Raw genomic sequence first — 15,469 nt, 5'->3', positions numbered from 1 at the left:
TTGGGCCAAAATGAAACGATGTGGAGGGTGGGGAACAGTGGTGCGTGAGATCGTGTGCGTTGGTTTGGTTATGAGAGGGGAAGAGACGAACAGTGTGTGTGCGTGTGCGTGTTTGAAGGGCTCAAAAAGGGCACAGGAAGACAGGTCCATCGACAAGTGGACAGGTACGCAGCAGCGGAGTGTGGGTGAGTGAGGGGTTAGAAGATTTTCTGGTAAGAAATTACTTTTCATTGCCACAAAAACCGCCGACCATCTCTCCAGCGGTACGGAGGAGGGGCAAGAGAGCAGAAGCTAAGAAAAACTGGTTTCTGAACGCTTATTAAGCCCGATTAATGAGTGTTCGTTTCGGGCGCGTCCGTCCGAAGGGCGAGCCCCACAAATCCTGCGCCGTGCGCGGGAACTTACTGCGATTGATCTGAGAAAGCACCAGCAGCAATGGGTGGTTTCCTAAAAATAAAACATAAGCATATCGCGGTCTCACGATGCTCGCGAGTGTGAGGTCCGACTTTCACCGCCTTCAATATTATAGGTACCTAAAATTGAGAATAAAAAAGAATACAAAATAATCATAAGTTACACAGATGTTCTTTTAGACACAAAGGTATACATTTTATAATTCTAAAGGAAAAAGCGAAGAGTGATTATCACGACACCGTCGGGAGTCCACTTGAGTTGAGAGGCGGGCGTGAAATCGCGATTATTGCATAATAGCATGAACCGTTCCCCGCATGACACGTAATGCTGGCCCGGGTACGCAGAAGAGTTACCACGGTACCTATCCCAGACGATTCAGGTGACAGCAGAGGGAAGAAAAGGATTCACCACGCGGTGGGACACCAAGCATACCTCGACGACCCAAGCCACAGAGACACAGAGCGAACCTCCTGATGTTTTATGGCGTATGTGCGATGCAAAGGGTTCGCCGTACCGATGGAGTCCCACCAACGGAACACCAAAGTGGCCAGTCTAACACCTTTCAAAGCACCGATCTACAAATCTAATATAAATGCACAGCCAGAGAAACAGTTGTAAAAGAATTATCATCTTTCACCTTTCACCGTGCATTCAACATAAGCGACATTGCGCTGGAAGTTCGTAATGACCAACAGCAAACAAAAGAACAAAACCATCGCATATACTGATTACAGACATAGCAACTGATGCCGGCGAAGCAAATCTGTACACGACGACGATGTCCGAAATATTACACGCCGCGGTGGAACATACATTCATTTCTCCAATTGTGGCTGGCGAAGGGTTGCCCTTGGGAAATTCTTTAGAAAATGAAGTAGACTACACCGGGTGGGGTTCGGATTGCAGTCGTACGATAGACGAAAAATAATAACGCACCACACGCGACAGGACATTCATTAAATCCACCTAGAGGCCCTGCGCCGGGATCCACTTAAAGATAAATAAGGAAATCAAAGGAAATGTTATAGAAAATATAATATTGTGACTAGATAAGTGTAAAATACATTAAATGGAATTTTCTTAAGCAAACACAACCTCGAGTAAGGCAAATCAATTCTAATTCTCCACATTTCCCAACCTAACGAGAAAAATAATCAAGAACATGATGTTTTATCGTGACACAATTTCCAGGTCCGTTTTTCCACACCCCTTCACACACAACCTGCGCCAAATCGAGGCCATACAGAGGTGATACCGGAGGCACAAAGGGTGGGCGCAGGCGGTCAGTCGGTTGCATGCGTTTCCGTTTGAATCGAACAGCTGAAGCCGTCCAGCATGATGCCTCCGGATAACTTAATTTCATTCCGGGAATCCACCAGAACTGGACACTATTCGGGCCGTCGCCAAACGCCGCCCGGACACGGGGATCCCTCGGCAGCCGGGAAGCCGCCAGTTCCGTTCCACCACGCCAAGGTCAGACACGGGAGAAGTGCGAGAATGTCATTTCGCTTTCGTTCTCAAACCAACGTTAGCACATTCCAGCCACGGTCTTCTGTAACGGACGATTGGAATGCAAACGTTTGGCGTCTAATGAAAACCGAACTCTCCTGCCGTATCAGCTGCATGCGCGCGCCATTTGCGCTGGGCCATGCGATACGGGTCGCTTTAAAAATAACCATTTCCGAATATGCATTTGACGCTCAACAAAACGGCTAGATGCAACAGCGGAAGTTTTGCAACGGGTTTTTTCCTTCCTTGATTGACCAGTGCCTAGAGCGTGCATAAAAACAAATGGATGAAAGAGCAAAACAAAAAGCGAAAAGTTTGATGTTTCCGCCCGGGATCGAACCGGGGGCCTTCCGCGTGTTAGGCGGATGTGATAACCACTACACCACGGAAACAGCTGATGACCGCTCGGTGACCGAACAGGTACCAAGGTTACAACTGTTTTGGAATGCTGAGATCAATTAGATTGTAACAAGAGATATTTGTAAAGCATCGCATATTTCCCATTCAGGCGAACAAATGAAATTCTTCGGAAAAATACCATTCACTCGATCGTTTAAGAGATACCAATTGACCACCTCCGAGATGCAACCGTCCGTTCCACAAACCCATTTCGGTGAGAAAATGGGACTTCTCGCCTGTTGATGAATGAAATAACACAGGGGACAAAAAAACACACGAGCTCTGGCAACAAAAGAGCGGCATTATGATAGAAGTGGGCCATTATCAAATTGCGAGCTGTTCGAAGGACCTTTGTAAAGACGGGCACCACAACACATTCCTTCCCAAAGGAACCCAGCCGCCGAATTGGAGAGCAGAGCAGGTTCTCCTTTTTCCCGGCGATGCTTTCCATTCATCTCGGAGCGACCGATTGCGAATGAAGTCCTGCGGAGGTCCCGCGATGCCGCCACGTCAGGCCCTTCTCTTCAATCGTTTCCTTACTTGTTCTCACAACTTCCAAGTGAGCTCGGAAGAAAAAAGCGATAGACACCCGGGACCTCTTCAGGCGGACCGAACGCCGAACGTTGATCCTTCCGAAAGGATCTTCGACGAAAAAAAAAAGAGCGATCTCCCTAGTTCTTGGCCTTCCTCTTCTGCACTGTCTCACGGCTTGTGTGTGGGGGGGTATGGAATTTGTAGATGCCGGTGTACATGCGGCCGTTTTACTTGGAAGGACACCCGAAAGCCCATAAAATCTCATATATTTCCACGCAAGGAATGCACCAAAACGGTCGGTACGTGCTGTCGGCGACTGGAGCCTTTCTACCCCATATTCCGGTGCGTGAAACACGAGTAAAAAACCCAAAGTTCTAAGCTACCCGAAATATTTTCCCACCACGCCAGGATTTACGGAACACAAAACCGGTATCCCACCAACATGGTTGGCTTGTTTCAACCATCTTCACTGTTGAACGTTGATCGATGAATAAACGAACAAAATTGCAACATGCAGCTCTCGAAGCGATTCCGATGCAAGAATGCAATAAACATTAGTATGGGTCCAACGTCCTACCGGTTGCCGCCAGGGTGCATAAACAAAGCATGTTACCGAGCCTTCTCTCTCAGCGGCCAGTTTTTAACAATCCGCAGCGCCGTCCCTCAGCCCGGCCGGCCAGAAAATGCCTCCGGACTCCGGCCGCACATCATCCTTTGTTGAATATTTTTGCATCGTGCACATAACGGTCAATGAGCATAAAACGATAAACGACAACGTATGCAGCTGATTAGCATGCAAATGTTACGACGCCTTAACCAACACACTGCCCTCCAATGCGCCAGAGCTCCACTGTTCTGCCTGGCAAATTGCACCCTAAAGCAGGACGAAGTAGGAAAATACATCCATCCACTACGAACGGTTCGAGCCATGAATCGCTGTGCATATTAACGCCAACGAAACGAGAAGCATTGTCCAGCACCAATTGGCATCGTGATATATCGCCTTCGGTGAAATGGTTCTTGTACCATTGCGCATAACATTGTGGCATCGGAAAGTAGATGGTTTGCAGTTTACTCCGGACTTCTGGATTTACTTCCCTGGGGCCAAGCACCACACTATTTGGACATTTGTTTCATCTTTCAATATGTTGTTTATATTACAACACCCGGTACTTAAATTGCCATATTTTAAACAGGAAATTTAAGACACACTCCTTGCCATTTAAATAGGATTTTAAACACTTGGCAAAAAAAAAATACACAAAGAGCAGACCGCACGCTGCAATACTAAACCTTACATAAATTATGTTTCAATCTCGCTATCTTGCGAGTTGCCCAAGCACGCCCGTCTGGTCTGCAATAAAACTGCCATGCCGCTGAAAAACGGGAATGATGCACATTTTCACTACCATAAAATTGTTTTTAAAGGTCCGACGCACCATCGTAAAACACTTCAACAAAAGAACCGGATGCGTTTTTTTTTCTTTTTAACTTTCGCCTGCAAATTTTGACGTTCGACGCCTATATTTGAACCTTTGCCAAAAGAATTGGACAAACGAAGAACTTGTCGGTTCTTTGGCTGGGCAGTAAACATAGGTTTGTGTTTGTTTTACTCATTGGTCCCTTTAAATATTCTTGGAAAGGACCCAATGGAATGTTTGCCGAATATTACACACACAAAATTGGAACCGAAGTGATCCGTTGAGATGAAAACAATAACATGATTTTTGAAGTCAGCTGACACCCAACCAGGTTTCTTCCAGGTATAGAGCACCAAAAGCTGTCAAAAATGCCAACCTTAAAAATGACAATGTTTTGCATAACGTCCTAATATCGCCAAGCAACGATCCAACTAAATATATAAATTAGGTACTGATTGGTTTCGGATGAAAGTCCATTTCCTGCTGGATATTGCGTAAACTGTGCCTTAGCTTCAGTCTGTCTACCTTAATTTGGTCGATTTTGTAGAATGTTCGCGTCCATCATGCCCTTTTCCTGCAACTCCGGATACAAAACCAGTTCAACTCGTTTTTAGTACATCCAGCAACGTTCATCCCAAACCCCGGTAGCAGTTACTCCATCAAAAGGGCATCCCACAAACAGACCTCGGTCGGGCATCCAGCATAAAAAACGTCCGGATCGTGATGGGCACGGAAGAGCGAAAGATAACATACAGACTCCACTTTCTCGCCATACCTTCCCAGCATCCCGTCTCCTCAGCGCACGTAACGTTCTCCAGGCTTCTGGGCAGGTTCACCAAGTTCACCGATTTCCTGTCATACTTGATATGTTTCATTTCGCTCGTCCATTCCTTTGATTCCTTTGGAAGCGGCAAGAAGATGCTGCCCCAGCTCTGATCCAGCGGAAAAGGTCCAAAAGGGCTTTTGCCATTGCCGTACCACTCTTTCAGCCCCACGGTTTCCCCTCGCACGTTCTTCCTTGCCACATCCACAATAATGCTTTCCAACGAATTTGCCGCACCGAACAACCGACCAACCGCGCCGCAGGACGGCCCGGTAGTGGTTCGTTGAACTTTCCGATGTACGATTTCCTGTTCTCTCTGAGTGTCTTCTGGCCCGGATCGTGAGTTTGTAGCACCAACAACAAGTTACAACGTTCGTTTTGTAAGACCGGTTTCGGGCCACGGGAGGAAACCCACAGGAGCTGTCATTGCTGGACCCTCGGAGGACATCCCGCGAATGTGATAACAAAAAACAAACTGATAACTTCCAACTTTGGTCAACTCAAATTATCAATGAACGTGATCGCCGCGAGTAGATCGTAACCACCGTTAAATGGAAGGAGCAATCCCAGAAGAATGCCAAGAGCTCTTGGCGAGAAAAAGAAACGAATACAAAGTAAATAATTATTGCATAATATAAAATGTTGCGAGGTGAAGTAAGGGATAATAAGAGGAATGGGTTTCTTGAAAACTAGTAAAGGAATGACAAACGAAATTAATGTTAGATACATAAAGATGTATCTGGTTTCATCAACGAATAAAAAATAATAACATGCCACTATGCTCAATTGATTATTTTAACAGAAAAAATGTTAGCATTCTTAATCCAAAAGAATAAATAAAACAACTTAGCAACATGTGAGGAATATTCCTAGAAAAACCTTGAAAAAAAAAACTATGCTAACAACCACTATCATAAACCACACATGGCACACACCACAAACCGCAGCGCAACCTTATCGCATCATTAGACGCAACACCTTTAGAGTGCGACACTTCACACTGATCCGATAGGGAACTAATCCCCAGGAACAGCTGGCGAATGAACCCCGAATGCTGATAACCATCGGCAGATCTACAAAAATGACCGTTAGTTAAAAGAACTGTGTCCACCCGACCTAACTCGTGCCACTGGCATGGCGCGGAAAAGCTTTAGCACCCCAGTATGGTCCGGTTGCTCTAGAAGAGTTAGCAGAGCCTCTTCGCCCATGTGGTAAGCGAACATTGTGGCACGGTAAGTTAGCGCACGGCGATCACCAGTTTGTTTTTATGACTTTCTAATGAACCGGACGGTACACCCGAGCTCCCATTAGTTCATAACGCACGCAAGAGGGTCCTAAAGATGGTCTAAAACAGGTCGAGAAATAATTTGTGGATTTCAGGTTATTCCAAACTAGGATGGACAATTACCTGGAAGTTTATCTTACTATTTCACATCGTTTTTGGACTTTGCATTGAAAACGATGTGTTAGGGGAAAAAGTATCACACGCGTAACAAGTAAATAAATAAAATCTTTTACGTAGTTAAATGAACTTTTAAATGTGTTACACATCAAATCAAATTATACTATCATTTGAGGAAATTATTTAAATATCCATAACCTACAACAGAAAAATAGGGAACGACAGCAAGTCCAGGCAGCAGATGTTCCGTCTGTTGTTTGTTTGCGTCCTGCAAAAAAACACCATTTCACCGTCAAATTCTTGCTTATATTCAACCAAATTGACCACCACCGAACCATGCTACCGGTAGCCAGCCCCCGAATGGAACTGGCCAACGTGTTACAAATTCTACCACGCTCGAAACCAGTTCGTTCTCTCGTTGGAAGAATGGCAGAAATTTCACACCTTTTCCGTCGTCCCGATTCCGGATTTTCAACCATAATGCCCACAAACGGCAACCGGCTGCCTGTCGGTCAATGCTTTTGGATTTTTATGCAAATTTTGCCGCCTCAAAAGATGGATGGGATGCCTCCGGTTCGGCGAATGGCCGGTCTCGCGCCCGATCATCAAACTATGAATGATGGCGATTAATGAATCGGGCTCCTTGGAAAACCTTTCGCCCCACGTGCATATTGGCTGTTCTCAAAGGGTGACCGATTTCGGTTTCCGTCCTTTCATTTCGCCAACGGGCGAACGGCCTTCTTGATGACAGAATCGGAGAGAAGCGTAAGCCGCCACCCGACCCGGTTCCCTATCGCGGTGATGGATGAGAAAAAGGGTTCCCTTCAATTGACCGGCATAGGCATATCGGTATGTCCTGGGCGGAAAATGATGAATGACCTGCCGGCCGGACATCGGCGCGCATGCCGAAACACGGGGTACGAGGTTTTGACCACAATGTTTTGTATTATTTACTTAGACCATCCCTTGCACCGTCTGTCGGCACCTTGAGCTCGATGAAAAATGTACTTCGGTAGCCAATTTGCTGGACAATTAAAAGCGGTACTTACTTTGCCACATTCAACTTTTAATGACATATAACGAAGCCGCTCTTCAACGACAGCAACTTCAAAGCATTATAAAACATCATGATGTGTATCAATGTGTATGTTTTACTACACTTTGAGTATGTTGTCTCTAAGTATGTAGCCCCTTGTGTGTAGGTATCCTTTTAAAAATCTTTCATAAACTACACATTTCACTACCATTATTATTAGGATAGCTCTTTTTTTTGTAAAGCCTAAAAAATCTGGTATAAAATCTTCATTGAAACTATGGTAGATTTTGTGTTTGCGAATGATTGCAACTAGTGCAGAATATTAAAATAAGGTGTAAATAACTCTATGTAAAATATACATAAAATCGTTAAAATAAAGAATTGATAAAAAATGCTTGTTTTATACAATACGGGTAACAAATAATTGGTTGCTTATAAATGCTAAAATACGGATTTTTGAAAGAAGAATATGTACGTTTTCAATGAAAATTTAACATCCAAAACAAACAGAAAATGAGTTCGAGCTGTGCATTCAATGACATCATATTCCATGTTTTGCACTGCGCAGATTCCCGCCTTTGGATCCGATAGCCGTTCATAAACAATCCATTCCGTACCATATGGTCCTGCCGTGCTCATGTGTCAAAAACACATGTGTGGTGAATTCAAACAATCCGTTGCGACTCAGCAGATCATCATTTCCGGCCAAAATTGGTCTTCTCAGTTTTCGCCACACACACCAGGGGGTAATCCCAAGCGACTTTGCTGGAGCCCTTCAGGGTCTGAGCGGGATCTACGGGGGCCTTTGACAAATTCCGAGCATCACTCGGCTAGCTTTTAGCTTTGGTCTGGCTGCTTCGCTATACCAAATTGCGAACATGTGTAATCCATGTGTAACATAGAGCAACGATCTTCGGCCCGTTGGCATGACTGCGTGAAGGAAAAAAATAAAATAAACGGTCCGTTCCAACGGTCGCATAACAAAGTCACAATTTTTACCAGCCCAATCGAGCAGGGCGCTGGGCAAAAAACGGTGAACCGACTTTACATACGAAGTAAGGCATCGAGATCAAGTGCGGAGTCCGAGAAGAAGGACGAAGTTAGGATGAAAATTCTTAGAAACGTTTGGCCAACGCGAAGAGTTCGCTTTAAACCAGATCCGACGAAGGAAAACAAAAAATACTATATCAACTTGTGTTCTTGCGCGAGTTTTCTTTCGGGGTATGTTTCGGATGGCTTCAGCTGCGTTTTATAATTACCCGGGTGATTTTTGGTGGAAGAGAGAGTTTTGCTTTATTGCAACTATCTTTTATAACCTTTTTGTAACTCCCTTTTAGTTCCCCTTTTTGACGTAACGGGTTCGGCCCTATAAATCAATTATGGCCGTAATTGCCATAATTGCCTATGTTTTTGTTTACGTGTTTGAATGTCAATTTTTGCCTGATCATCCTCCGCCCCCTTGACACTCGTCAACAATTATTCTCCACGTGGTGATAAGCTCAGTTTGTTGCCTCCGGTAGCAAGCAAATTTTAGCGATTGGCCTAACCGAAATTCCCTTTGCAGTTCTTAATGTTACCACACGTGTCAAACTATCCGTGCCGGGGTGTGTCTCAACTATCCGCGCGAGTGGCCATTGTGTTGTAGGAAGAGCCTCGTCCATCAGGATTGCCAGTCTGCCAGGTGAGAAATCTGAATTGCTGCAGGTCTTCATCGTATCCCTTTGCATCTCTTGTAGATACTCGCTGGCCCAATGTTTCCAGAAGCGCTGGACGAGCAGTTGCCACTTCTGCCACTCGCTCAGGGTGTACGTCTTTCGGTTTGAATAGTCCGGCTCGGGGATGGCGTTCATGGATGTGCCTATAAGAAAATGTGCAGGTGTTAAAGCGGCTAAATCGTTGGGGTCGTCCGACATAGGTAACAGCGGACGCGAATTCATTGCTGCCTCTATTTGGTGCAGCACAGTGATGTATCCTTCATAAGGCAGTCTCGTGCTGCCCAGCTGGCGAAACAGGTGTCTTTTGGCGGTCTTCACTGCAGCTTCCCACAATCCGCCAAAGTGTGGAGCCCTTGGTGGACTGAAGTGCCAAGTGATGCCCATATCAGCACAAGTCGAAACGATGATGTTGCTTTGCTCCTCATCATGGAACATCTCGAATAGCTCACTAAGCTCCCGGGCTGCGCCTTCGAAGTTTTTACCGTTGTCCGAGTAGATATGGGACGGACGTCCTCGGCGCGATGCAAACCGTCGAAGTGATGCTAGGAAACCAGCAGTGGTCAAATCACCCACTAGTTCCAGGTGAACAGCCTTCGTAGCAAAGCAAACAAATACGCAGAGGTATGCTTTGGCGGGCTCTGCTCGTTTGTGGATCGGTCGTAGGTAGATCGGCCCAGCATAGTCCACTCCGATGGTCGCGAACGGTCGATTCGGTGTGATCCGCGATGATGGTAACTGCCCGATTTGTTGCTGCGCAAGTATGGGCTGTTGGCGAATGCATCGTAAGCAGTGCCTAACGACGTTTTTCACCAGATGTCGTCCGTCGAGTGGCCAAAATTCTTCGCGAATCTGGGAAAGCAGCAATCTTCCGCCACCATGTATGAGTTCTCTATGAAGGTGCTCTGCGATGCGGCGTGCGAAGATGTGCTTCTTGGGCAGAAGAATTGGATGTTTCGATTGATAAGGCAGTTGTGAGAGCTTGAGGCGCCCTCCTACTCTCATAACTCCTTCGCTGTCGATGAACGGGCTCAGACGTCTAAGTGGTGAGCGCTTTGGAACCACCTCACGCATCCTCAACCGCTCGAGCTCCGTTGGAAATGCGTCTTGCTGTGCCAGCTTGCATAGCACAGTTTTAGCAGCTTCCATGAGGTCCGGAGTGATAGTTGATGATGCTGGGGGCTCCAATGGATCGCGGCGAGTACGGCACTTCTCCTTAGCATTGCGCACGAATCTAAGGCAATACCCAATGACGCGTAGAAGCTTGGTGTATGATGAGTACCGCTCGAACCAAGGATGCACTGTCTCGATGACGGCAACCGCTGCACTCACTTGACGAATCTCTAGCTCGGCACCATCCGCAACCGTTGGTGTTGAATTTGGCCATTCAGACGCTGGACGAATTAACCACTCTGGACCGCTGCTCCACAGTGCACTTTTCACGAAATCTGCTGCGGTCACGCCTCGTGATACCAAATCAGCAGGATTCGAACATCCCGCAATGTGTTTCCAGGGATGGAGATGTGAGTAGGCTTGCACCTCCGCGACGCGATTGCCTACATACGTTTTCCAATTGTTGGGCGGTGAACTCAGCCAATGCAGCGTAACTGTCGAGTCGGACCAAAAGTATGACTCCGCTGATTCGAGTCCCATCGCCTGCTTCACACGATCGTATAAATGCGCTCCTGTAACGGCTGCATTAAGTTCTAATCGCGGTAATGTAACCCGTTTTAGTGGTGCTAAACGTGACTTCGATGCTAATAGCGAGATTCGTACGTGTCCTTGTTTGTTTTCGCAACGCGAGTAAATACATGCACCAAACGCGGCTTCAGAGGCATCACAAAACGTATGTAACTGAACGCGAGAATCAGGTAAGAGAGCGTAGCGATCACTTTTATAACCGGAAATAATTGGCCAGTCGGATTTAATGGATGTCCACTTTTTATAGATGCTGTCAGAAACAGGATTATCCCAGCCAGGCTTCTGCACCCACAATTCCTGCATCAGCAACTTAGCGCGAATGATGATCGGCGATATCAATCCTATCGGATCGAACATTCGGGAGATGCCAGAGAATATTAACCGCATTGTGGGGTAGCTAGTGTCGGCGTCGATCCGCGACTCGAAGGATAAAACGTCAGCTTCGGGCTCCCAAGCGATACCGAGTGCCTTTATCTTCTCGTCGGGCATAAATTGAAGCGTTGACTGCGTTCCGATCTGATCCTCCGTCAAACCAGAGAGCACGGCCAACTTACTAGAGGTCCATTTTCGCAGAGAGAATCCACCCTTTTTTAACAATTCATCGAGCTCCTCTCGTAGCTGCTTTGCTTGCTCCTCTGAATCAGCACCACCGATGAAGTCGTCCACGTAGAAATTTTGAACCAAAGCTTGTGCAGCATGCGGAAAGTTCGTGCCTTCATCCTCGGCCAACTGCAGCAACGTACGCGTAGCCAAAAAAGAAGATGGAGCAAGCCCGTAGGTCACCGTATTCAGCTCGTAAGTCTCCACTGAAGCATCCGGTGAGAATCGAAACAACACGCGTTGAAACCGACGGTCATCAGGATGGACTTCTATCTGCCTGTACATTTTCGCGATGTCACCAACGAGCGCTACTTTGTAGGTGCGAAAACGAAGAATTATATCCAGCAACTGGTCTTGCACTACTGGACCGACACGCAATGCATCGTTTAGCGAATATCCAGTAGATGTCTTCGCTGATCCGTCGAAAACGACCCGGAGCTTTGTCGTCGTACTAGATTCTTTCAAAACGGGATGGTGCGGTAAGTAATACCCGTGATCATTGTCTGCTGGAGACGTGGGAGTCATGTGCCCCAGTTCCAAGTACTCTTTCATGAACTTGTGGTATTCTTCTTTTAGGTCTGGATCACGTTGGAGTCTTCTTTCGAGAAGTATGAAGCGGTTCAAAGCCATATCCCTTGACAGTCCAAGTTTGTCAAAGAAATCTGGTTGCTTCGGAAGACGAACTATGTATCGACCCGATGGATCCCGCTGGGTTGTGTTTCGGTAAATAGCCTCACATTGGCGTTCTTCGGGTGAGTAGCCATCGTTGAACCATAACTCTTCTGATTTCCAAAACCGCTCGATGGATTCTTCTAGAGTTGTCATACAAATTACAGCTGTCGTGTGAGCAACATTAGAAGTGCCTTCCGAAGGCTCTGGCGATCCAATCGAACCAGTGACGACCCATCCGAATACGCTTTCCTGCAGCGTTGGAAGGGTAGGTGCTAGTTTGAGCTGGGCGCTACCTTCGAAGAAAGCAGCATAATGTCGAGCGCCAAGAATAATGTCGATTGCCGAAGATTTGTAGAACTCTGGATCGGCTAGGATCAGCTCGGACGGGATGTTCCAGCTCGTCGTGTTAACGTCCCGCAGCGGCAGATTAGCCATCAACTTGTCGACAATCAAAAATTCGACACCCACTTCAAACTGTTTCGTTCGTGAGGCAATCTTCGCGTGAACGGATTCTTTCAGCGGACGGGTAGATTGGCCTGCACCCTGCAGCATAACATTAACCTTCTTTCTTTTTAGCCTCAGTCGATGAGCGAGCTGACTGCTTATCATATCAGGCTGCGAGGCACTGTCCAAAAGTGCTCGAGCTGGATGAACTAATCCGAAAGAATCAACTATATTGATGATGGCAGTTTGGAGCAAAACCTGCGTTGGTGCTCGCTCCATTGCTGCTGCGAAAGTTCGCTGAAGATTTGCCGTGTGATCGTTAGTGGCTGGTCCAATGCTCGCAGCTGGCATGGCAGTGGAGAATGTTCCGGCAGAGTGATCCTGTGACGTGTGTGAGTGCAACATAGTGTGGTGTTGTGAATTACAGTGGCGGCATTTGTACTGCGAAGTGCAGTCGCGGGCGCGGTGATTGTCTCGAAGGCAATTCAAACATAATCGTGCGTTCATTACGGTGCGATGGCGTTCGTTCGGGCTCAATGCAATGAATCGGGAACACTTTGCAATAAAATGCTCTGAATCGCACAGAGAGCATTTGCGTACAGCATTTGATGCCGCTGCAAAGCTTCCTAGCCGCGTGGGTGGCATCCGTTTTGTATGATGTTGCGCTTCGCTAAAACTGACATCCTGCTCCTTGTTCACCGATAGCGTTTCAAGCACTCGCATACGGCGCTGCAAGAAAACAATCAGGCTAGCATACGTCGGGCTTTCTTCGTTTGATGCGTGCTCCTCCCAGTCCCTCAGTGTGCTTGTTGGCAACTTGGTGCACAACAAGTGTTCCAGCAAAACACCCCATGTATCCGTCCTTTCCCCAAGATGGTCAAGGGTTTTCTTGTGCCGTTCGAACTCGTCCACTAAGAGGTGCAGTGCGGTCGCGGTTTCCCTTTTAGCGGGCGTCATAGTGAACAGTGCTTGCAAGTGACGTTTTTTCAATAAATATTCGTTGGAGTAGCGCGCCGTTAATGCCTGCCACGCTATCTCGTAATTTGCCGCGCTAATAGTGATCGCTTCTATCACTTGTGCTGCTTCACCCTTAATCGCTGCGCGCAAGTAATGAAACTTTTGGATGGCGGGAAGATCACGGTTGTCGTGAATCAGACACTCGAACGTGTCCCGAAACGTAAGCCATTCCATGTAATCTCCATGAAACTGAGGCAGTGATATGGTCGGAAGTTTAATACCAGCCAAGGAATTACCGGTGGCATTAAATGACGAGCCTTGTGAGGGTCTTTTTGCCTTCAGTTCTGCTTCCACCCGTATCAAACGAGGCTCGAAATCGGCGCGAAGAGCTTCATTTTGCTTGACCTCCTCTTCGGTTGTAGCTCCGTCTTCAAGCTCCTGCTGCAGCTTTTCAAGATCTTCACATAACCTTTCGAACTTGGATATTCTGGCTTCTACTTCAACAAGATCACGGTCTTGTTGAAAATCGCGAACGAAGCTTTCGTAACGGCTGAGTGAAACGAGAAGGATCGCTCTTCTCGACGAAAGGATGATGGGTTCCGCGGGCATTTTGAATCGAAAAACGGCGTACGTAGCGTTTATGGTATCGCGCAATGAAAACGGCCCGAAATCGCGAAGATAAAATTAACCAACGTTCGTATTTCAAGAATCCTGGTCACGGCACCAATGTTCGTGCGCGAGTTTTCTTTCGGGGTATGTTTCGGATGGCTTCAGCTGCGTTTTATAATTACCCGGGTGATTTTTGGTGGAAGAGAGAGTTTTGCTTTATTGCAACTATCTTTTATAACCTTTTTGTAACTCCCTTTTAGTTCCCCTTTTTGACGTAACGGGTTCGGCCCTATAAATCAATTATGGCCGTAATTGCCATAATTGCCTATGTTTTTGTTTACGTGTTTGAATGTCAATTTTTGCCTGATCAACTTGCTCTTGAGAAAATGTCGAAGAAAAACAAATACCCCTGTAGACTGCTTTAGCGGTCGTGTGATGGAAGAGAATCGCAGAACGAACATCGTATCTCAACTTAAGACGTGCAGTTTCCGTTCCACAAGGCGCGTAGGTGGGCGCAAAGCTACCAAAGAATGGGTGTGATCGAGAGCGAAAAAAAAAAGATACCCTTCGTAGGCGGAGAAAGTCCCCGGAAAAGGATACACACGAAGGACCCCCGCTCAAGCTTCAGAGCAAACCGAACGCGTTTGAGGTTTTTAAAATTTAAAAGGAATCCCTTTTTTTGCAGCACGGACAAACATTTGAAGAAAAGCGAGGATAAAGGAAGGATTTGACTGTTCTTTAAGGTCCACACCACCAAGGCCCTTTTTTGCGGCCTCTTTAGTAGTCGTTCACGTTTTGCTTTGAAATCCGAATCGGGTATCGATCGACACAGGACCTTCCATCTCGGCCGAACCGTTTGCACCCCGGGACCGGCAGAGGACCACTGGAGACAAGCGGAACAATAAATAATCATATGATCGAAAACACATGACTTCTGCGGGTCCGAGACCGATCTCGGAAAGATGACGACAGACGCAAAAAAAAAACAACTGATCTTCTGCGAACGGTTGGTACAGAAATGGTGGGAGTATAAGCCACTGATGCGAAACACTTGTTACAATTCTGAGGGACCTGTTTGGGCTGGTGCATTTCTTTTTCTCCTTTTTTTTTTGCTTGTCTCGTTTCTCTAGAGGTTTCGGTTTCATTTCGTAGAACGATTTTCCTGATGTTTCTTGCACTTGCTTGTCCAGAGGCCCTCTCGTTGGGGGCCTATTTACAAATAAGAACCCGAGTCAT

General features: G+C 46.7%; 1 protein-coding gene and 1 non-coding gene across 2 annotated transcripts in view; both read right to left on the bottom strand.

Moving 5' to 3' along the window:
- LOC131286361 (uncharacterized) overlaps positions 1–15,469 on the bottom strand; it is a 113,703-nt gene that overhangs the window by 67,843 nt on the left and 30,391 nt on the right. The window lies entirely within an intron of this gene.
- Trnav-aac (transfer RNA valine (anticodon AAC)) lies at positions 2,243–2,315 on the bottom strand. Its single transcript has one exon. It is a non-coding gene; the product is annotated as a tRNA-Val (tRNA).

The sequence above is a fragment of the Anopheles ziemanni genome, chromosome 3 (genome assembly GCF_943734765.1).
Source record: "Anopheles ziemanni chromosome 3, idAnoZiCoDA_A2_x.2, whole genome shotgun sequence".
Classification (NCBI taxonomy): domain Eukaryota; kingdom Metazoa; phylum Arthropoda; class Insecta; order Diptera; family Culicidae; genus Anopheles; species Anopheles ziemanni.
Note: the sequence above shows the minus strand (reverse complement) of the source record. Positions and strands in the feature narration are given on the sequence as shown.